General features: G+C 45.3%; 1 long non-coding RNA gene and 1 other non-coding gene across 2 annotated transcripts in view; both read left to right on the top strand.

Annotated features, from left to right (window-relative positions):
- The window catches only part of LOC115076936, a 48,721-nt gene that overhangs the window by 3,696 nt on the left and 22,319 nt on the right, over nt 1-22,706 (top strand). Inside the window, exon 2 of the long non-coding RNA XR_003852903.1 lies at nt 19,073-19,338. This is a non-coding gene — a long non-coding RNA (uncharacterized LOC115076936). The remainder of the gene's footprint in view (nt 1-19,072; nt 19,339-22,706) is intronic.
- On the top strand, nt 9,703-9,818 carry LOC115077130. The gene has a single exon (XR_003852959.1). It is a non-coding gene; the product is annotated as a U5 spliceosomal RNA (small nuclear RNA).

Raw genomic sequence — 22,706 nt, 5'->3', positions numbered from 1 at the left:
TTTTTATTTCGGTCGTAAATTGTAATGAGCAATGTGTCAAACATGTGAGCATGGTCTGTCAGGTGTGTCACGATGGGAAAAAGGTTGAGAACCACTGCTCTAGAGTGAGGGTATACTTAATAAGCCTTTGTTTGCGGATCTCAGGTTGTGTTGTGGGGTATGAAAGTGCATTGAAACAATCGGCCAGGCTGTCTTTTTGGTTTATGATTTTGTGAGTTAAACATAGTACTTTATAGTAGATATGAAATTTTATGGGTTAACCAGTGTAAGGATTTTAAAACTGGAGTAATGTGATCATATTTCTTGCTTCCTGTAAGCACCCTTTTTGTATATTTTGCAAAATCTGCAGGGATCTGATATACAATTCAGGAGTCTCAAGGTTTGAGAATATTAATGTAGTGTGAAAGTCCTGTTGGGACAAAAGGGGTTTTAAATGGTTTTAACAGCCCTGGTTTGTTATAACCTTCTCTATTCACATTGTTGATGTGTTTTTTCATTATTAAGTTACAATCTGTTACTATTTCCAAATCTCAAGCAAATTCAACAATTTTTATATTCTGTGATTGTATAGGGAAAGACAAAGAGGAATTTATTGTTTTCTTCCTACCTAGCCACAGAATTTCTGTTTTTGTAAGTTGAGGACCAGTCTTGTATGTGATAGTAGTTTCTGACTAGCAGCAAAGTTAATTTTTAATGTGTTACGCTTATGCTCAATTGAAGTATCAACTGGAATGAATCCATTGTGGGCACACAGCCACCTCTCCTGGGCGCCCGATGCATTCGAGCACGAGGGGGACACTCAATTCATCCCTGGGGCGTCCTTTTTAACGTGGCAACTCATTTAAATATTGGCATCAGGCACCCAGGAGACGTGGCTGTGCGCACATTGGGAAAACGGACGCTCAATACGAGCACCCATTTTAATGCTCGTCTTATTGCATCGGCCTGAGAGTGTTTTGCCAGTGTATTAGTAATGTCAAATTTCAGCAGGATTGTTCAAGTGGAAGAGTCCCCGAGGACTGTTGTGTATAGTGAGCTATAGGGGGAAATGCTTTGCACCCACTGTGTGTGTAGGTGGAGGAGGGGGGTCTGTGGATGCAATATTTACTTTTATATGGCTTATGTGAAGAATGTATGTAAGAGAGAATGACATTAAGGGCGCGGATGGGGGCAGAGTTGGTGGTGGGTGGGTGGGGGGACGACCACAATTTGCATGCCTCCTCCCCTCAACCAAAGGGATTTTCTAGTGGGAGATCGGGTAAAAACATTACATGCCTGTGCTAGATTGGGAATCACTCAGCTTAGGCATGTCTTGGGAGGAGATACAGTTATGTCTTTTTATCCCTTGCAGGAGCTATAGCATTTAAGTAGTAAGAAGTTCTTTGCTTATTTGCAGCTGAGACATATTCTTTAATTAGGCTTGTTTATTTATTTATTTATCTTTGCAAAATTGCCCCACACTAGTTCAGCTTGGGTAGCAAAGACTGCGGCATCTTTCTTAGCAGGAGAAAGCTACATTATCTTAGCTATATAGAACTCTCCCAAAAGTATCTTTTGCCTGACTCCTGTGCTCATTTGTTAACTTCATGCCATAGGTATGCTCTTACAGCAAATGGACTGCAAGGTTGTTTTAAGAGACTTTGGCAACTGACAATGTGTGTATGAGAGAGATGTATGTATGTTTGTTTATTTATTTAAAAACTTTTCTATACCGTCGCTAAGTTATACCATTGCAACGGTTTACAAATAGGCACATAGACTAAGGTAAGTAAATCTAGGATATCGTACATTCTAACAGGTGCCAATATTTCTTCATTTATTTATTTATTTATTTTTAATTTTTATATACCGACATTCTTACATCAGATGTAAATCATACCGGTTTACATTAAACAGAAAAGCAGGAAATAAATTTCCATAGTCTAATACAATGAACATTTCTAATTAAAATTGTTAACAAGCGAAAAGATTTTGTTTATGATTTTGGTATTCATACAGCTTACATATCCTCAATCATAACTCATAAAAGAAAATTAATAGACTGATTTATGTATGAAGTGCGGCGATGCCCTTGGTTATGGAAGTTGTTTTGTTTGACGATGTCTCTTCCTTGAAAATAAGGACAACGAGGAGAAATTATTTGTTCAAAAAGCTTTTTTTTCTTGATGAAGACTATTCTATAAGCTCAGAAGGAGACTTTCTAGCTGTCCTTTTGGCTTTGCATAATTTTTCTTCATAACACTATGCAGATGGAAAAAATGGCTAGCAATACGGATTTTCTGCAAAGGAGATCGTTTTATGGCTACCTGAAATAGATATATACAGAGTTTACCTGCATGCTCTTGTAGTGTTATGGTTCTGGCTGCTGCTCAGCCTCCCCTCCACTAGGGCATCCCTGGCGAACTCTGCTCGAAACTGTACCCTCTGGCACGTCTTTGGTCCCTGGCCTGTGCTACAGCCTCCGTGCCACTAGAGGACCTCCATGAGCTCTCAACCCTGGCTGCCCAAGCCCTTCTCTCCTGCCATACCACACCCAGACTTCTGCCCTACTTAATTCTGTCTGCTCTTCCCCTCAATGCTTAGGCAATGAGTCCTCCTTGACTCCCTGCTTTAGCCACTCTCACTTTGCGGCCTTCCAAGGCCTTTCCTCATGTTCTTTTGTGGCCTCTGGCTCTTCTGATTCTAGATCTGCCTCGCTTGTTCCCGTGGCCCTCGGGCCTTCTGATTCTGCCTTCTATCTTGCCCTGAGGCCAGCAGGCCTTCTGAATTTGCCTTGTTTTTGTGGCCTAACCTAGGCCTCTCTGTTCCCTGACCTCTGGCCTAGCCTGAGACTTCCCAGGTCTCTTCCTGGTGTTCTGGGCTACTCTCTGCTTGTGCCATGATGCCTTCCTATCCTGTTGTCTTTGGACTCTGTTCCAAGTTCTGTGTGTCCTATTCTTGTCTTGTCTTGTCTTGTCTTGTCCTAGTCAGTTTCACCCTAGTTCCTGTGTTCCAGTTTCACCCTTATGTGCACTCAACTCCCAGTTTTTCAGTTCGATGCTTACCTGCATCCAGTTCCACGTTTACTTGCACTGTGTTCCTGAGTTCACTCTTATCTCCATGCAGTTCAGTTTGTTCCTGAGCTCCAGCCGAGCTTGCAGTTGGCTCCAAAGCTCTGGCCCAGCCTGCACTTGTTTCTTGTTCTAGTCTCTCCGGATCGCCTACACCTACTTCCAGCTTGCTGTCCTGTGCCACTCCTGGAGGTGATGTCCACAACATCGCCTTTATTGCTGCCCTCACAACACGTAGTTGGTTTCTTAAATTTAAGCGTTTTAAGAGGATCTGCTTCTTTCTCACAGTTTATCTTTGAAGTGAGCTGGACTGCTGAGACCTATGTACTCTGGTTTATTGGAGTATCTCTTAGACTGAATTATAAGAGAAGGGTGAGAGGGAGACAAAACTGTTTTAGGATAGGAAGCTTTTTCTGGATCATAGAGAGATGTATTATGTAATTTTAGTGAGGGTATTAGGAGTGTTTAGAGTTGATTGCTCAATTTGTGTTGGGAGGAGAAAATTTGAAAAAGTTAAGAACATAAGAACATGCCATACTGGGTCAGACCAAGGGTCCATCAAGCCCAGTATCCTGTTTCCAACAGTGGCCAATCCAAGCCACAAGTACCTGGCAAGTACTAAAACATTGTTACGCGTGCCGTCCGCGGCAGACCCGCGGCACGGCCCCCTCACCTTTCCACAAGGACTCCAGCCTCTGGTTCCTCTTCCCTGGCAGCGGTGAGCCACCAGCTCCGTCCTCGGACCTCCCCTGGTGGCTCCAGCTCGGCCACAGTCCCCGGCGTTCCTGGTCATACTGCTACTGCTCCTCAGGCCTATTTGCGTGGCCTGCGGAGAGATGCCACTACCCATGTTGTGCCCCTTCCTAGGCGCGTGCATCGCTGATCCTTAAGTAGGGACCACGGATGATGATGTCAACCTCTTCATATTATTTAAGCTCAGGCTCTGCTCCATAGCGTTGCCTTTGCAACAGGTCTCCTTGCTGGTCGAGTACTCATTGCTATTAAGAGATTAATCTCTTCCCTGCGTTCCTGATCCTCGTCGTTCCTGTTTCCTTGTTCCTGCCCTGCTTATGTTTTGGTTTGACTACACGGACTTTGACCCTGCTTCGCTTGAAAATTGTATTTTATTTTGGCCTTGTGTACCTAAGGAATCAATGTGCACTGGGTTCTTGTTTGCACATCTTTTATGTAATACAAAGTTTAAACATAAAATAAGTCATGTAATAGTATAGCGTCTCTCTGTTCCTTTCATGGTGGTGGGATCAATCTGTTGAAAAGCAATAGGGGGCCCATCTACAAAGTTTGCCCAGGGCCCTGTAAGTAGTTAAAGTGGCCATGTGTGTGTGTGTGGAAGAGGGAGAGGTGTGCATGGGTGTATATGGGTGGATGAGAAATGTGTGTATGTGAGAGTGTACAAGTGAACATGTTTGTGTGAGAGAGAGAGAGGGGAGTGTGCACACATGCTGCTATCAGCCTCCTTCCAGTCCTCCACCCCACAACAATCTCCGTCACTGGACATCCAAATGTTCCCAGGATGAGAAAGGGGGAAGAGCATCTGGAGGTGGGGGGGGGGGAGGAGGGGCGGGTGAGGAGGGAAGAGCCTCTGGAGGGAGCATATCTTCATATCTGAGAACTCTCCAGATTTGGCCTGAAGACTCCAGAATTCTAAAGAAATTGCAGAGTCCCTAGCCCATCACTGGAAAACTGCAGGTGCCTTGCTGGCTGAAGAAGCCTGTGTGGGTCCCAAAAAGGAAAACACCTGGGCTCGCACAGACTGGAAGGAGTTTCATTGGACTGCGGAATAGAAGAAGAGAGAGAGAGTCCAATTGGCCTGCATGAGCAGGAAGAAGGGCACTGGAGTCCAGCCCACGTGAACAGGAAGAAGGGGGAAGTCCCATTGGCTCATGCGGCAGAAGGAAGGGGAGGAGCATCAGTGGCCGCAGGAGTCCCAAGGAGGAGGTTACTGCCACTGGTAGGTTTGGGGTGGGGAGAAAATACCGTTTATGATAAGCAAACTTGCTGCTTCAATTATTGCAGCTCGTGTCAGCCTACTTATAAAAATGATTTGTGGAATTCAACAGGCAGAAAATATTGCTCAACTATTTGTAGGGTCTAAATTAGCCAGTTTTAAAAGTTCTACATTGGCTCTCTATCTTATATTCTCCATTTTAAGATTCTAATATTGGTTTTAAGGCCAGAACAGGTATAGCTCCATTTATTCTTTGAATTATTATATAAAGTGGTATGTTCCTTCACACAGTTTATGATCAGCTATGACAGCATTTCTTGAGACTTCCTTTCTGTCAACAAGAAGACTCACCAGTACTAAGAAGGGGCCATTTTCTGGAATTGTTATAAGCTAGATTCACAATGCTGATGATTTTTGAAAGGCTTTTATGAGTTATTTTGTTTTTAGGGATTTTTTGGCTCTGATTTTTGCTTAATTTTAGACTTATTGATCCTATTGTAGGTTTATGATATTCAGTCTTTACTCTTTGATTCTATTTTACACTTAGTTTTGGATGTTTTAACTTGGTGTTTTGATATTGTTGTATGCAATGGGCAGAAGGAGGTCAATTAAATTTATCTATCTTGGCTGCCTGGTGCCCCATCCTTTATGTTGTTGGTTTGTCTCTCAGCACTGCTAGGCCCTACCTATGACATAATTTGTCACAAATGAACAGAGAAACTGATAACAGGGGCCATGGCCCCACAAAAATTTGAGCTAGCAAATTAAATTAGCCTTCTGGCCACAGTCAACAACATCCCCAGTCTCCTCCTACCGGCATGAAGAAGACAATTGTCCCCGATGCGGTCAGAAGAAGGACTGCCACCGCTCTAGAAGAAAGAGCGTTATGCCTCCTTCCGCAATCAGAAGCCACATTGATTTCCCACCCTGCTTCCTTTCCCAGCAGTCATGAGCAGGAGGGGCAGCATGGCCAAGGAATGGCCCGGAAGTAGCAGTAGCATCCTTCTCCTCCCTGCAGTCAAGAGAAGCATGGCCAGCCCAGACTGGAGCAGCAGTATCAACTTCCCCCAGCACTCGGGAGCAGGAGAAAGAGCAGCACCCTGTGGGGCCAGAAGTAGTAGCATCGGCCTCAGGCAGTGAGGAGCAGGAGGAGTAGTGAGCCTAGCCACTGGAAGAGGCAGAGTCTGGTGGTTGGAGGAGGCTGCTGCTGCTGCTCCTCCTCCTTTTGCCTTCAGAGGGGGAAACAAGTGACAAAAACATGTGTGTATGAATAAATATTTGTGAACGTGCATGTGTTGAGCATATATGTGCCTTTGTGTGAATGAAAGTGTGCGTGACAGCATGTGTGTGGATAAGAACATGTGTGTGTCAGAGCGCCTATGCGTATGTGTGAGAGGAGAAAGCTTGTGAGCAACAAACCCCTCCATCCTCCTTGTCCCCTGCTAATCCATGACAATTTTAGGACATAGTAACATAGTAATGAGGGCAAAAAAAGACCAAAATGATCCATCTAGTCTGCCCAGAAAGCTTCCCAAGGTAGTAACTGCCACTCTGTGCAGGTTTAGCATTTTTATTTATTCCCATCCTCTAGCCTTTTAGGGATCCACAGTGTTTATCCCATGCCCCTTTGAAATCCTTCACAGTTTTAGTCTTCACCACTTCCTCCGGAAGGGCATTCCAAGCATCCACCACCCTCTCAGTGAAGAAATGTTTCCTGACAGTGGTTCTAAATCTTCCTCCCTGGAGTTTCAAATCATGACCCCTGGTTCTACTAAATTGTTTCCAATGGAAAAGGTTTGTTAATGACCATGGATCATTAAAACCTTTCAAGTATCTGAAGGTCTGTATCATATCACCCCTGCTCCTCCTCTACTCCAGGGTATACATGTTCAGGTTCTTCAACCTCTCCTCGTAAGTCATTCAATGGAGACCACCCACCATTTTGGTTGCCCTTCTCTGAACCGCCTCCATCCTGTCTCTGCCTCCTTTGAGATACGGTCTCCAGAACTGAACACAGACATCTGGAAATCAAAAGTTCCTAGATATGTAGAGTGGAGGATTATTTAATCCTTATTAGTTTTAATTATTGGATTTTATTTTATGTATCTACTGTTTTGAAATTTTATATTGCTGTTTGGGAAATTTTTAAAGCATATTATGTATTTTTAATTAATGCATGTTTCCCTTCATTATCTGTTAGAAATAGTCTTTTAATTAGTATGGTTTTACTAAAATGATTTTTTATGTCTTGATTTTAATATTTTCTGAGGAATGGTGATGATCTTGTTTTCCCATTGTTGCAGTGTACTAGAGTCTGGCTTGTTGTGATTGCCACTTCTGTTTTTATCTGCATGATTCTACTTAAACTTTATGGTTTCTTTTTTTTCTGTATTTGGTGAGGGTCTGCTTGTGTTCTACATGCGTAACCAAAAATGTGTGTGACAGACAGAATGGAAGGTGTGTGTGTATATTTATGTCCGGAAGAAAAAGAGAGTAGAAAGATTGTATGTGGATGTTTTTGTATGGGAAAGAGAAAGTGGAAAGGTTTTGTTTGTGTCTATGTCTTTATGTCTGGGGGACAGAGAGAGTGAGTGGAAGGATTGTGTGTGTCAGAGAATGAAAAGGTTTTGTGTGTCTGTGTCTTTGTGTTTGGGAGAGAGAGTGAGAAGGATTGTGTGTGTGTGTGTGTGTGTTGTTTTTTTTTCTGGAGAGAGGGGAAGGGTTGTGGGAGTGTGTCTGAGAGAGAGAAAGTGTAAGTGGAAGGGATGTATGTGTTAGTCTGCCTTTTGTTTCTGGGAGAGAGAGACTGAGTGGAAGGGTTATGTGTATGTGTGTGCCTGGGGAAAAAAGAAAGCATGGAAAGGTTGTGTGTGTCTTTGTATCTGGGGAGAGAGAACGTGAGTGGAAGTGTGTATGTTCATCTTTGTGTCTGGGGGAGAGAGAGAGAGTGGAAGGATTGAGTGATGTTTTCGGGAGAGAGAATGGAAGGATTTTGCATGTGTCTTTGGGGAGAGAGGGACACAGTGGAAAGGTTGTATGTGTGTCTGGGAGAAAGAGAGTTGGAAGGGTTGTATGCGTCTTTGTGTCTGGTAGAGAGAGTGAGTGGAAGCGTTGTGTATGGATGTTTTTGAGAGAGTGGAAGGATTTTGTGTGTCTTTGGGAGAGAGACAATGGAAAGGTTGTGGGTGTGTGTCTGTGTCTGAGAGAGGGAGTATGAGTGGAAGGGTTGTGGGTGTGTATCTTTGTGTCTGGGAGAGAGAGTGAATAGGAAGGGTGTGTGTGTCTGGGAGAAAGTGTGGAAGGGTTGTGTTTGTGTCTGGGAAAGAGTGAGTGGAAGTGTGTGTTTCGGAGAGAGAGAGAATGGAAAGATTGTGTGTGGATGTTTTTGTCTAGGGGAGAGAATAAATGGAAGTGTTGTGCGTGCATATTTGTGACTGGGAGAGAGTGGAAGGATTGTTTGTAGATGTTTGGAAGAGTATGGAAGGGTTTTGTGTGTGAGAGAAAGAGAGAGCGGAAGGGTTTTGTGTGCTTTTGTCAGAGTGGAAGGGTTGTATGTTTGTGTTTGGGAGAAAGAATGAGTGGAAGGGCTCTGAGTGTGTGTGTTTTGTGTATGGGAAAGAGAGTGGAAGTGTTTTGTGTGTGTTTGTGTCTGAGAGAGTGAATGGAAGGAATGTCTGTTTCAGAGAGAGAGAGTGTGGGTGTGGGTGCGCTCTGGGGGGGAGAGAGAGTAGTAGGGTGTGTTGTGTTTCTGTGTTAGAGAGAGAAAGTGGAATGTGTCTGTGTCCGGGAGAGAGAGAGAGTTGACTCTTTCTTTCGGGAGCAGCCTTCCACCCCTCCCAAGCTCGTGAAAGTTATAGCGGCTCTCTGCTACTTTGAATTCAGGTTTTGTGGCTCCTGATGTGTAAACGATTGTCCACTCTTGATCTATAACAATTCATGTAAAATTGCCATACCAATATTGCTGTGAGTTTGAGGCTAGGGATCTAATTTAAACAGCAAACGTCTCTTCCTTTCCTTCACTTAATGAGGCAGGCTGCAGGCAATGAACTAAACTGATTGGCTGCAGGCAGGGGTAGGAGAGCAAGCTCCACCTCTTCTCCATGCCCTACCCCCGTACACAAATAAGGCGGGGGCCGGGGGAGTGAGAATCATTCCGGTTGAGTTGATTGGATGCAGGAAACTAGGAAGTGGGACTGGAAGGTGGGCAGTCAGGAAAGGCTAGTTACTTTAAAGTTCACAATTAAGCTTGTCCCCTGTCTATGCTGCTGCACATGAGGGGTGAATCAGTGAGGAAAAATATAGTTTTGCGGTTCATTGGTTTAGTGATTTTATATTGTATCATGTGCAAAATTATTTTACAACGACATATTTCTGGAGGCACTGCAGCTCAACAAATGGCGGGGGAGGGGCAGCTGGTAGTGTGGTCACTTGATAGAGCACTGCTGATATTTGCATACCCATAATGCTTTGCAAAACAGTGCTTATATTATACATTTATTAAATGCTTGCGGTTATTATAATCCAGTATATTGTTCACTTGAATATGCAGTGACCAGTTATATTTTGTTTTTATCCAGAATGTATATGGTTGTATATTTTTCTTTGTTATTATATAATACTCAGTGTAATGTATTTGGACTTTGCTTTTTGTGTCTTGCACTGTGTGAAGACTTTTAAAGTAATAATCTCTGGTTTCTCTTCATCTCGAATAAATCTTTCGCCTTTTACTAAAGATTTCCGTGGAGAGGAACATGAATGAGTTTCACTCAATTTTTGAAAGTCCTACTTCTGGTGGGGCTAATAAATGTGTTTAAAAATAGAAAAATATATCTGTTGTGAGTTAGTGTTAATATGTTAGTTTATGGTTTGCTATCCATTTATTTTAGGTGTACTAAAATTGTATGGGAAGTTTTTTTTTTTTAATTCCCAATGGCTATAAAAGAATTTTTTGTGGGTTTTTCCTGGTTTTCACTCAACTTTTCTTTCTGCTGGGGGGTGGGGAGATTACCTTTCTTGCACTTTGGCATAGGTGCCTGGAGAAAACAGGCAGGACTCCCTGGATGAGTGTTCAAAATAATATTTATTGATATTGATTGGAGGAAAATCAAAAAAAGTATATAAATAAAATGCCCAAATACATCCAGATTCCTCGTAGAAGTTTAAATGATGTATCCCTCTTTTTACTGAAACTTGGAACTTGTAATCCACGCATGGTAGGCTGGGGTATCCTAATCAGAGCAGATTTCTCTTTTCCTAAACAGTACCTGAATCCGGAAGGGCACTGCTGATCTTCACTTGCCTGTGTCGCAGGGTGGAAACTTCGGCTGGGGGTCTGCTGATGGTTTTCTTTTTCAAACTCTGTCAATGGGCAAATAAGGGGGCGGTGGGGGGCAGCAAAAAAAACCCCTTCCTTCCCACAAAATAGAAAAAAAAACCCCCATAAAGGGTTTCACTTGCTGGGCACTGCAACTTCCTGTTGAGGGGGGTCGAAGTGGTGCACAGGTCCTTCCTGCACCTCTGGAGAGGGGGTTACAGCCTCCCAGAAAGGTGCAGGTCAAATCGGCCAAAATATTCACTTTCAGTCTAGGAAAAATTACAAAATTCACTGTTTCCCTCACTTTCCCTCCAGCCTATCATCAAGATCTGGCAGGGCAGTGTCGCTCCCTTCTTTTGCTAAACTGAGGGCCTAACTCTGGAGAGCACACTGAAACATGTCCTTCCTTTTTGAAATCAAAACTACACTGCCTCCTAATCACATAGTCTAAACCCCTCCCCTGCCTAACAGACTGCCGGTTCCTACAAGCCTCTGGGGGAGGAGCAGATGGACTAAAATTAAAGACTGGGGACTAGGCTTGGTGGAGACCTCATAGTCTCTACATTTGGATGCAGTAAGCTAATAGCACTTTAAAAAAAAAGCCTGTAACCCAAAAATGCATGTTTGTAGTCACAAAAACATTTACTTCAATGATCAGTATGCTTGGTAATGAACAAAGTCTCAGCATGATTATTACTTTATTAGTATTGTAAGTTTTATTGCTATTTTAGACATCTTAGTTTTAAATATCATTTTTATGATCTTTTTAGGAAGAATGTTGTATTTAAATCTCTTAAGGACATAACTTGTCTTAGTATATGATTTAGGAAGTATGAGATTAACATTTTAATGTGTTGTGAATGATTTTTTATTTACTTTACTAATTGTAACATTTTAATGTTAGTAATTTAAGTGTTAGGAACAAACATTGTATTAGTGATTTATGTTTTGATGTAAACCGTTGTGATGGTACCCCTCTCTGAATGACTGTATACAAAACTCATAACTAAATAAATAAAAATGCACATAAACCTTGTTTTCTGCACAGAAATTTCCTGAGTAGAGGTCCTGGTGCGAGAACTTAAGCTTCTGCCCATAGACTAAAGTAGCACTGGAAACTTTACATTCTCTTAGGACAAGCAGGATGTCATTCCTCACATGTGGGGTGACATCATCTGATGGAGCCCGGCACGGAAAACGTTTGTCAAAGTTTCTAGAAGCTTTGACCAGCAGACTGAGCATGCCCAGACTGCTACTATCCATGCGTCCACACAGTCTCTTCTTTTCTGCAGTGCAGTTGCCTCACAGTCCTCCAACTTTTTCCAGCTTTTCCTCAATTGTTTTTCCAAATCCTCGGGTCCCCCCTTCACGGTCTGTATCTCCTCGGTATGGTAGGTCCGTTTTGGCCAATTTTTCCAACCTTGCGCTCTATTCCCGACTCCCCACCCCTTGGTGTCAGTTGGTCATCGACCGCTGCCAGGTGTTTTTTTCATGGCATCGACTGGTTTTCGTCTGTGCCCCCAGTGCTCGCAGACCATGTCTATCATGGATCCACACAAGGTTTGCATCCTCTGGCGGGGGCCTCGCATGACGTCCAGAGGTGCCATCTGTGCGACAAGATGACACCTAAAGGGCGTTGGGTGCGCCTCTATAAAATGGAGAACATTTTCGGGACCCTGAAGTCCTCCAGGCCTGCGTCTGTCCTCTCAACGCCTAGAGATCGCTGGGAGCCGTCTGAACCACTCCCCCTCACGGCCCCTCTAGCTAGTATCTCCAAGGATCGGGGAGGGCATCAATCCTCAATCTCTCCGCTCTCCTGGACCTCGGGGTCATCGGCTTCCTCAGCGCCAGGGAAAGACCAGGCCAAGCGCCAGAAACGATCCCGTAAGCATTGACACCGTCCAGACACTGTTCCAGTTCTGGACCGGCAACGGCGGCCGCCAAGCCACCATCGAAGTGGCACCATCCATTGGAGGTCCCATCCTCTGGTGCCCCCGATGGCCCGAGGCATTCCCCCACGAACACTGGTGCAGGGCGCCATGCCTCAGGGATCCGAGGAAGAGCTGGTGATGCCTTGTCCCCCTCCATCAGTCCTGGCCACCCAGGACTTCCAGGAGGAGTTGGACCGCAGGGTATAATCGGCGGTGCTCAAAGTGCTGCAAAGCGTTGAGCTGCCGGTGCCACCGGCTCCCATACTGGTGCCCAAGTCTCCGCCTTCGATGTTGGCACCATTGCTGGAGCGTCTGGATGTCCATGGCGCCCTACCGATACAATTGGTGCTCGAAGGTCCTAGATGCCCCATCAGCCACCAATGCTCTCCACCGGAGCGATCCCGATTCTCGGGTCCTTCGAGGAGGAAGATACGGCCAGTAACATGTTCCCTCATTCACTGTTCCCTGAGCCTTTGCCGGATTCCTCTGGCTTGCCATGGCTGGTGATCCCCCCTCCATACCGGGGGGACCATCAGTGCCGACGGTGCCCGTACGGCCTCCAAAGCCAGAGCTGATGGACCTTTCCTATGGCGTCCTGGTTCCAGTGAGGAAGAGGGGCCCTTTGACCACTGGGGTAATGACTCAACAGACTCGTCCTCAAATTATTCCGAAGAGCCCTTTTCGGAGCCCTCTTCTCCGGAGGAGCGGCGCCAGTCACCGCTCGAGGACTTGTCTTTTGTGGGGTTTGTAAGGGCTATGGCTGAGGCCATTCCCTTTAAACTCCTTTCGGAGGTAGATGCATATCACAAGATACTGGAAGTCCTCCAGTTCATCAACGCTCCAAAGGAAATTGTGGCAGTTCGAATCCACGATATTTTCAAAGAACTCCTCCGCACATGGGAGCTCCCCATTTCTGTTTCCCCCGTTAACAGAAAGGCCAATGCCACCTACTTGGTGCAACAGGCCATGGTGTTTGATAGGAGCAGCTCCCACACCAGTCAGTGGTCATGGAGTTCACCGTAAAAAAGGCTCGCGTTCCTGTACCCATGCCTTTGCTCTTCCAGGACGTGAGGATAGGGAGCTGGATGCACTGGGAAAGAAGATTTTCCAAGGCGCCAGGCTGGTTGTCCGCATTGTCGCCTATCAACTCTATATGACCCATTACAACTGCAATCTTTGGAAACGAGTCCAAGATTTCGTGGAGGGCCTTCCCCAGCAACAGCAGGAGCCCTTGCCGCTATCGGCGTGCTGGGTCTGGAAGCGGAAAAACACGAGGTGCGTTCCATTTACGATGTTTTTGAGACTGCAGCCCAGCTTAGCCGCCATAGGCATCGGTGCCAGAAGAATAACTTGGCTCCAGACCTCCGGCTGGAGGTCCAGGACAGGCTTGCTGACCTCCCCTATGCAGGCGAGAATCTGTTCGAATATAAGGTCCGGGATGCGGTGGCCAACTGAAGGACCATCATGATACCCTTCAGCAGCTGTCTGCTAGTGCCTCGGAAGGGCCATCCTCAGCCAGGAAATCCTCCAGGCAGGGTTCTCGAAAATTCTTTTATCGGCAGAGGAAATATTATCTTCCGGCCGCTTGGACTCGTCCGCCTTGAACTAGTTCCAGGGGTTGTCTCCGCCAGCAGTGGGCCCCTAGACCCCAACCGGCCCCCCCAGCAAGCCCTGGCCATGGGCTTTTGACTGGCATCGAAGGAGCGTAAGTCAGCTGGCAGTACCCCTGGCGCCAGATCCCTCAGTTGGCGGCAGGCTCCTCAGCTTCGCCTGTTGCTGGGAAGAGATATCAGACCGCTGGGTCCTCTCCATCGTTCACCAGGGGTACCATCTGCACTTCAGCTGGCAACCAGAGACCTCTCCTTCATGTCCATCATGTGGTTCATATGCCTGTTTGGTCGTCCTTCAAATGGAATGATCTGCCTTCCTTGCAGTGGGCGCAGTGGAACAGGTCCCTCACCATCAGCAGGGGCAAGGGTTCTACTCAAGTTATTTCCTCATCCAGAAAAGGAATGGTAGCTAGTGCCCCATTCTTGACCTCAGGGCATTGAACAATTTTCTCGTAAGAGAAAAATTCAAGATGGTCTCTCTGGGCATGCTGATCCCACTCCTCCTAAGAGGAGCCTGGCTTTGTTCCCTCAACCTCAAGGAGGCATACGCACATATTGTGATTGTCCTCACCACTGGAGGTAACTCCGTTTCGTGGTGGGGAATGCACATTACCAGTACAAAGTGCTGCCCTTTGGGCTGGCATCGCCCCCCCCCCCCCCGCATCTTCACCAAATGCTTAGTGGTGGTGGCTGCCTACCTCAGGCTTTGCTCGGTCCATGTGTTTCCATTCCTGGATGACTGGCTGGTCAAGAGTGACTCTTGCTCTGGTGCATTGCAAGCTCTGGCCTTGATAGTGCAGACCTGGCAGACCGTGCGGTTCATTATAAACTTCCCTAAGTTGCTGCTCTGTCCATCCCCCTCAGCTGGACTTCATAGGCACCAGGTTGGACACGGCACAAGCGAAAGCTTTTCTGCCCAGGGACCGGGCAATTGCCCTTGCCTCGCTGGCTACCCTCATCTGTGACAACAGAAGGGTGCCAGCCCTCCTACTCCGCCTACTGGGCCATATTGCGGTCTTCGTCCATGTGACTTCCTTAGCCCGCCTCCACATGAGGGAGCCCCCAGTGGCGGCAGGCATCTCAGGATCTAGAGGCTCCTGTCACAGTCACGGATCCTCTGAGGATATCTCTGGCCTGGTGGGAAGATCTTTCCAGTCTGGAACGCAGACTTCCCTTCCAGCCTGTGCTGCCCCAGCTGACTCTCACCACTGATGCTTCTCCCCAGAGGTGGGGAGTCCACACGAATGACCTCCGCCTGCAAGGCCTTTGGACCGCCGTCGAAGCCCGCTGTCAGATAAACTTTATGGGAACAATTTATGTAACATTGTCTATTTTAGTTTTTGTACAGCAGGTTAAGCTTGCATTGTAACAGTGAAATATGTTGGACAGGGATCAGGCCTTCACCTATTTTGCCTACCCGTAAAGTTGCCATAGAGTATGAATATAAAATTCTTCCTTGCTGTGAGCTATCATTTCTAGATGTATTCAGATCTGTATAGATACATAGAAGAGACATCCCATGCCCAATGGAGTTTACAATGTAGTTATCTGCAAACAATAAAAAATAAGACTTTAGGAAATGTCTTAAAGAAAACGTAGTTCAACAAGACAATGATCAGAGGAAAGCCAGGCTTAACATTTAAAAACACAGTCTGAAAAATGTTTTTTTAAATCTTTTTTTCAGATGTAAGGGGGAGAGGATTTAAGATGCAGCATGTTGGTAGCATGGCTCTGAGCAGCTGTGTCTTACTGGCTCTGTTCTCTTAGATATTGCTATACCGTCTAAGCAGAAAGGGAAAGTTTGGGTTTTTCTCTCTGAAACCCAGCTTCTCCCAGATCAGTGTTCCATCAAGTTTGCTATCAAATCTCCTTCGGAGGACACGATCCCCATTGACGGGCTCACAAGAGGAGTGTCGATCTCGTCCGGGGAAGTATCCTTGAGTCCCCTTGATCTCAGACCACCACCGGTGCAATGTTTCTCCTCCCCACTCGCATCCCTGACTGATGACCTTATCGGAGCCATGTCAGAGGATGCTGCTGCGGGTGGAGTGTTTGGAACTACGGTTTCAACATCGGAGAAAGTGAGTTCTGTAATGGATCACCTGGGAACTTTGCAAACGGGTGGTGAGTCCACTTTTTCTGTTCCTATGGCGATTCAGTACCCTTCTGTTTCTTTACATCATGTGGGCGGTTCACAGTCTGTAGCAATATTTTGCAAGCCAGCCATGGTAACTTCGGACTCCATTTGGGAGTTAGTAACCAAGTTGGGTTTTGAATTCCACGCGTGCTCTACCAAGGTCTCTTCAATTTCTTTAAAACTGGACTCTCTAACCTGGCATCATCTCCCACTTGACAGCTCATACCAATAGGATTCAAACTTTGGAAGATGACATGGAAAGTGTCCAGAATGTTAATGCTACTATGATCCAGGAACAAGGAGCTTTAGCTAGGAAAGTGGAATTTTTTGAAAACCGTTTAAGGCATCTAAATCTGTACTTTTTAAACTTTCCTAGAGTTATTGGAGAATTACCAAGAATCACCTTCCGGAAATATTTAACTGAAATATTACATATTTCCCCGAAATATTACATATTTCCCCAGAAAATATTCCTTCCTTTAAATATTTTTTTTCGTTTCAACGTTCCAGATTTACTAAGGTGCAATCTCCACTAGATTTGGAAAATTTAACTGTGTTCCTGGAATCCTCAACTATTGACATTGCTTAAAGGACGTTTTTGGTTTCATTTGTGTATGAACAAGATATAAGTTTGGTTATGCGCAGTTATTTTCAGAATATGGGGGTTAATTTTCTGGGTCAATTTGTCCAAATTTTCCCTGACCTTGCTAAAGCTACTCGGGATCAGAGAAAGAGTTTTCTAGCCCTGTATCAGGAAACTCAGTCTTTGGGTGCTTCATTTACATTGAGATATCCTTGTAAATGTATTGTTAAGCTAAATGCTGATTATTGCATCTTTTTTGCTCCTGAACAACTGAGAGTATTTATAGATTCTAGGAAACAGATCTTGTCTCCTTCTCCCCTAGATGTGAGTCCTAGTACTTAGATCACTTATTTTGTTTTAGGAGGGGGTATTTACATGTAATGCCTTTTTCTTTTATGGGAATGTTTTTTTCCATGATTTTTTTTCCCCTGCGTTCTCATTAGAATCTCCTCCCCTTTGATATCTGGATTTGTGGTCTTAATTGGAGTGTCATTTTTCTTTATACTGTATTTCTAGTTGTGTTTTTCATTCTTATGGTTTGTGTGCAAAGTTTATATACTTTGTAACTATGATAAATGATCATTAAATATAAAGTTAAAAAATATTTTTAAAAAATGTTTTATTTTAAGCATACAATGCTGCAAATCGGAAAATACAGATGGACCAAAGTAATAAGGTGTGCTTGACAGCATGCACAAGGTTTAACCATGGTTATGTGCACTTTTTTGTGTGTGCAAACTTTACTGTTGGTGCAGGAAAGAGTTTTGCACACACCAAATATGCATAAATTCATGTGCATGCAAGTTAGCACTCCCTTCCCCACCATGTAAATTTAATAGTAATTAAACTACCTAGCTACTTTGCCTCCTCCCTGCCTTCCTTATAATATGTTAGCATCAGCTTAAGGGCTTCTGATTTGTTTTAATTATGTTTTACAAGCCGTTAAGCCCGTTAAAACGGGCTACATTACATTTTGTTTTCAGTCCATTTTCTAACACAGCACCCTTCTACACTTTTTCTCCCTCTCTCCCCCTTCCCCTTCCCCTCGTTCACTCCTCCCCTTTCCTCCACTCAGTCTTACTCACCCTCTGTCTCCCACTGCCTTCTTCCCCTCACTCTCACCTCTCTCCCCTTCCCTCAGTCACTCCCCACCCTCTCTCAATCCCATCCCCTCCCCCTCAGCCCTCCTCCACTCCCTTTTTCTCTGCTCCACAACTTCTTACCCTTCCACTTACTCACATCCCTGTCTCTCACCTCTCCCTCATTCTCCCTCTCCCCTTCCACTTACTCACATCCCTGTCTCTCACCTCTCCCTCATTCTCCCTCTCCCCTCACTCTTCCCCACCCCCTACCTCCCTCCCTCCCACACACTCACCCACTCCTCCCTCCCTCTCACTCAGGCCCATTCTCCCCCTCCCTCCCTCAGTCCCTCCCACTCAGTCCGTCCCTCCCTCGCTACTGGCCACCGCCACCGCCGCCGCTACTGCCGCTGCCGCCGCCGCTACCACCGCCCGCTGTCACCGCCGCCGCTACCGCCGCCCACTACCACCGCCGCCGCCGCCGCTACTGCCACCGCCGCTACCGCCGCCCGCTGCCGCCCGCTGCCGCCGCTGCCACCCGCCACCATGTTTTTTTTTCCCCTTATCCTGCCTAAGACCGACGTGCTCGCCCGCACATGCGCAGTAGAGCTGCTCTCTACTGCGCATTTGCGGCACGTCGGTCAGGCATCATTTATCTAGTTAGATTGTTTTTAGTTTCTCTATGGATTCATGTTCCCTGCCCTGAACTTTGGAGGGTGTAGGTTACAAATAAGTTTTAAATAAATAAAAATAAATAGCTTTTAAATCCTGGTATACTTCTGTCTGTGCTGTTCTGATTCTGACCAAATTGGGGCGCACTAAGCTGTAGAATGTGCATATTCTACATAAAAAAAAAAGAAAGCTCTGAGAAGAAGGGGTTTAGATGGGATTTAAAGACTCACCTTTTTAAATCTTCGGCCTGATTGTCTGCTTTTAGCCTCATTAACTAACTTTTTTTTTCTTTTTTATCTATTGCCTTTTTTTATGAAATACCTCAAGTCTCTTCTCCTGTATGTTTCTTATTAGATTGTAAGCTCTATTGAGCAGGGACTATCCTTTTTTGTGTTTGTACAGTGCTGTGTATATTGTGGAGCGCTATAGAAATGTTAAGTGATAGTTGGTGAGGGCAATGTATCCTCCACTGAACTTCCAACTAGTTGCAGCTAGTAAAATGTTATACAAGGGTGAGAATTTTCCTAGAAACTAAGTAATATTAATGACAAAATAAATAGGGTTTAAGGTTTTTTTTAAATATGTAATCAGTGTCAGGTATTAATGAATCACTTTTAGTGAATTGATATGTGAGAGTGATTAGAGGAACAGAGTGATTACTTCTTCACTTTTCCACTTTGGTTCCTCGTCAGACTGAATGTTCATTATTTGCTGGATTTTATTGTAGGCTTCAACAGAAAAGAGACAAGGAATAAGGATGGACGAAGGATAGCAGATTCATGAAGAGACAAACAATAAAAAGAAGTGCATGCCAGGTGCTGAAGTAAAAGAAAAGTTGGGGCAAGGAAGAGTGGCTACAAAAGCTCTCCAGTTCCTGTCTAAATTCTTCAAGCGGACAGGTGATATTTCATTTAGAAAAGAAAATGAAGGTTCACACCAGCAAGACAGAGGAGGAGACCTTGGAAAGTGAAATGAGTTATGAAGACTCTCCAGGTAAAATTTACAGTGTTAATATATTTATTTGCAGGTAGTTAGGGAAATGAATCCTAGTCTCTCATGTGATAGGCAGGGATATTCACCACTATACTAACGAGGAGTTGGGGGCTACTGCAGTGCAGTCTCTCTGTACCTTAGACTGTGCTATGCAAAGAAACAATAAAATAGGGTTTACTCTATCTGAAAGGAGCAAATAGTTTTCATTCTGTTCTGATACTTTTTACAAGAGTGCGGAGGTAAAGGTTTCTGCAGCTCCCCTTCAGAACCCCGGTCTCCCGCTTGACAGGCGGGGATACTCACCTCTGTACTAACAAGGAGGAGCCGTTGGGCCTCTAGTCGGCCGCTCTGTGGTATTTGAGTGAGATCCCAGGGGCAGGGCTGTGAGGCTCTTGCCGTGTTTGAGCAACTAGCACCCTGGCTGTGGCTCTGAAAAGTGATATAAGCTATGAAGAAGAGGAACCTGGATAACTTCATATCACAGGCAGGCCACACCACTTGGCCTCTCCCATACCACATCCCTCCTTCTCTCAATAAACATCGCCACTCATTCCAAATACAAATTTATTAATACAAACTCAATTTCTAACAGATTATATCTAATAACAAAACACAGTAGAATAAATAGGTCACAGCTTTAAAGGAACTGAATTCATGTAGAACAGTATAAAGCTTACGCTCGCAATAATACAGCAATCACAACCCAGGGAGACCTTTTCTGTGTTTAGATTATTATTCACTTTCTTCCCTCATTGAGCTGCACCAGACGATGTCTGGAGCATTGGACAGCTGCACTTAACTGTCCCTATCAATCATTTCCACCACATCCCTAGGCCGTCTGTATTCCTGGCCTGAGCCCTTTATCCTTGGTGTCCCCTATCTAATGGCACCTCAATTTTCCTCTTTCTTTTTGGCTGGTAATTTGCCCATTGCTGCTGTGACCAGATTCTACCCTGGCTATTGACCTGGAATTTGTGGGTATGGTGGGTGGGATCAAACTTTCTTGCTGGCTTCCTGCTTCTGCCCTGCTGCTGCTGCTGCTGTTTGCTTGCCCTGGTTCCTTTTTATCCCTTCTTTCTCCTTCACCTCTTACCTACCTTGAACAACTATTCCTGCTATGTTAATTACCAGCCTTCCTACTATACCTGCCCCGGGCCTGGTCCTACCCTGAATTGCTAGGAACAGTATGCTTTTTCTTTACTTCTTAGGAATTTTATTTCCATTTCAACAAAAACATTTCAAAAACTTAACTTGTTTTTTTTACTTTTTAGAAAATTTTATTCCCACATTATTTACCTTATCCAGTTCATCTGGTTCTTTTCTGCTCAAGGGGTACAGAGCCCCCGGAAACTGGGGCTATGGAGCTCAAAACCTGGATTGCTTGCTGTGGAGTACTCTCCCGGGGGCTGCTGGAAACAATATGCAGATGAGTCTTCCAGTCCTCTTCTGCCTCTATAGTATTTTTTTTTTCTTTCTCCGACCTTTAGCTACCATGACCAAGCGGAATATAAAAAAATCTAAATAAATAAATAAAATAATAACTGGCATGCTAATTGCCAGCCTCTCTTCTCTACCTGCCCTCTAGTCTTTATCCCATCCTATTTGTTGCTCTCCCCAGGGGTCCTAATAGATGGAAGTTGGGACCCCATCAAACAAAATGTGATGTGGCAAGGGGAGGCCAAAGGTGATGGCCACCAAGGGGTGGCCATGGTGACTTTGTTCCATGGTAGATGGGCAGGATTCTTGTTTTTGCTTTCTCTCCCAATAGTACATCTATTCTGTCAATGTTGATAATTTGCTGCTTTCTTTGCATTCAGACAGGTTAATCCATAAACAGTGGGTTATGCATCTTTACCAGCAGATGGAGACGGAGCAAAGCTGACGTCATGGTATATATATATATATATATACCCCTGCTCTGACATCAGCCCGCCAATATTCTACTAGGGATTGCTTGTTTTAAAAAAATAAAATGAGAGAAGGAAAAAAGAAGAGTAATCATGCACTGCTTCTCCTGAGGTGGTACCTTATGGTCCCTCCCTCAGTCAAGTTTTCCTGAGGTGATATGTGCGGATCCCTCCCTCAGTGGAGTGCCTCAATCCGGTAGCCGGTTTTCCGGCGTGGACTTAGCTGCCAGGAGAGATACAGCTGAGAGGCTAGCGGATGCAGGAAGTTGAGCTCGGCAGTGAAGGCATTAGCCATTTCCCCTTGCAGCCGGAGGCCAACTCTGTACTCAGCCTGGGATGGGCTGAGCTCAGGTAATAGGATGTAAAAAAATAATATAATACGTGAAAGGGATTCCTCTCCCCTTCTTCTGGTCTAGTCTCTGAACCTCTGCGTATAGCTCCGACATTCGTTCTCACCTCTGTGAGGGGCTTGGGAAGTTGCAGCAGTTTTGGCAAGTTGAGCAGCCTTTTTGCTAGGCCCCGCTCTCAGGCTGTTCTGAGATGCGTGGTAGGCCGTGGTAGCAATCACGTGCCTCCTTACATGCAAGTCTGCCGCGAAACAGTGACCGACGTCCATCGCACCAGTGTGTCCAGATTGAGCGTCCGTCTGGACCGCGTGGATTAGGCATCCAAATTTTGGGTGTCCATAGTTTGTGCGTTCCTCAGATCCTAGCGCCTAAGCTGTTCATCATAAGAGAAGTACACACTTATGGGATGTCTTATTTTAAATATAAGGGTCCCATACTTGGGCACCCTAATTTTGGGCATCCTGTTTTTGGATGTCCTGTCTGGGCTTGCCTAGTACAGGATGCACAATTGTCAGATGCTTGTTTTCAAGCATGCTGCTAGTGGATGTCTTATCCGGGGTGCTGATAGCAATAATCCTAAGCACCTGGCGATTTGCATTGCTTGCCATATTGGGGGATCACAGCAGAGTATTCCCTCTAATCTTATCAGCGCTGCTTGGAGTTTCAGGGAGAATTGTCTCCTTCGGATTTGACTGAGCCCAGCCCTTCCCCCTCAGGATGCAGGAATGGGATCAGAGGGGGATCTGTCAGTTTTGCCTGGTTTTTAGGATCTCCTATCTTGAATTTCAGCAGGGGAAGTCTTCTCAGTGGAAGCCTCTCCGATGCCTCCTGGTTTTGGAATTTGTTTCAAGGGCTGCAGACCCTCCTAATGTTCGGCAGAAGTGGCTAAACTTGGAAGTTCAGGAGTGCAGGCTGTGGAACCCCCGTAAGTCTGGTGCCGTGGATAAGCATCGGAGTACGCCCCTGCCTGCTGCGGTTCCACTAATGGGGACCCTACTGGCTTTGATGATGAGGGCAACCCTTACTCCCTGGGGGATAGAGAACTTCTTCCAGGTTTGGAGTCATATAGATGGATCGCCGGCTCTGATTTCCCAGCCACTGATGATGCTGGGAG

This window comes from Rhinatrema bivittatum, chromosome 15, assembly GCF_901001135.1.
Source record: "Rhinatrema bivittatum chromosome 15, aRhiBiv1.1, whole genome shotgun sequence".
NCBI lineage: Eukaryota > Metazoa > Chordata > Amphibia > Gymnophiona > Rhinatrematidae > Rhinatrema > Rhinatrema bivittatum.
Note: the sequence above shows the minus strand (reverse complement) of the source record. Positions and strands in the feature narration are given on the sequence as shown.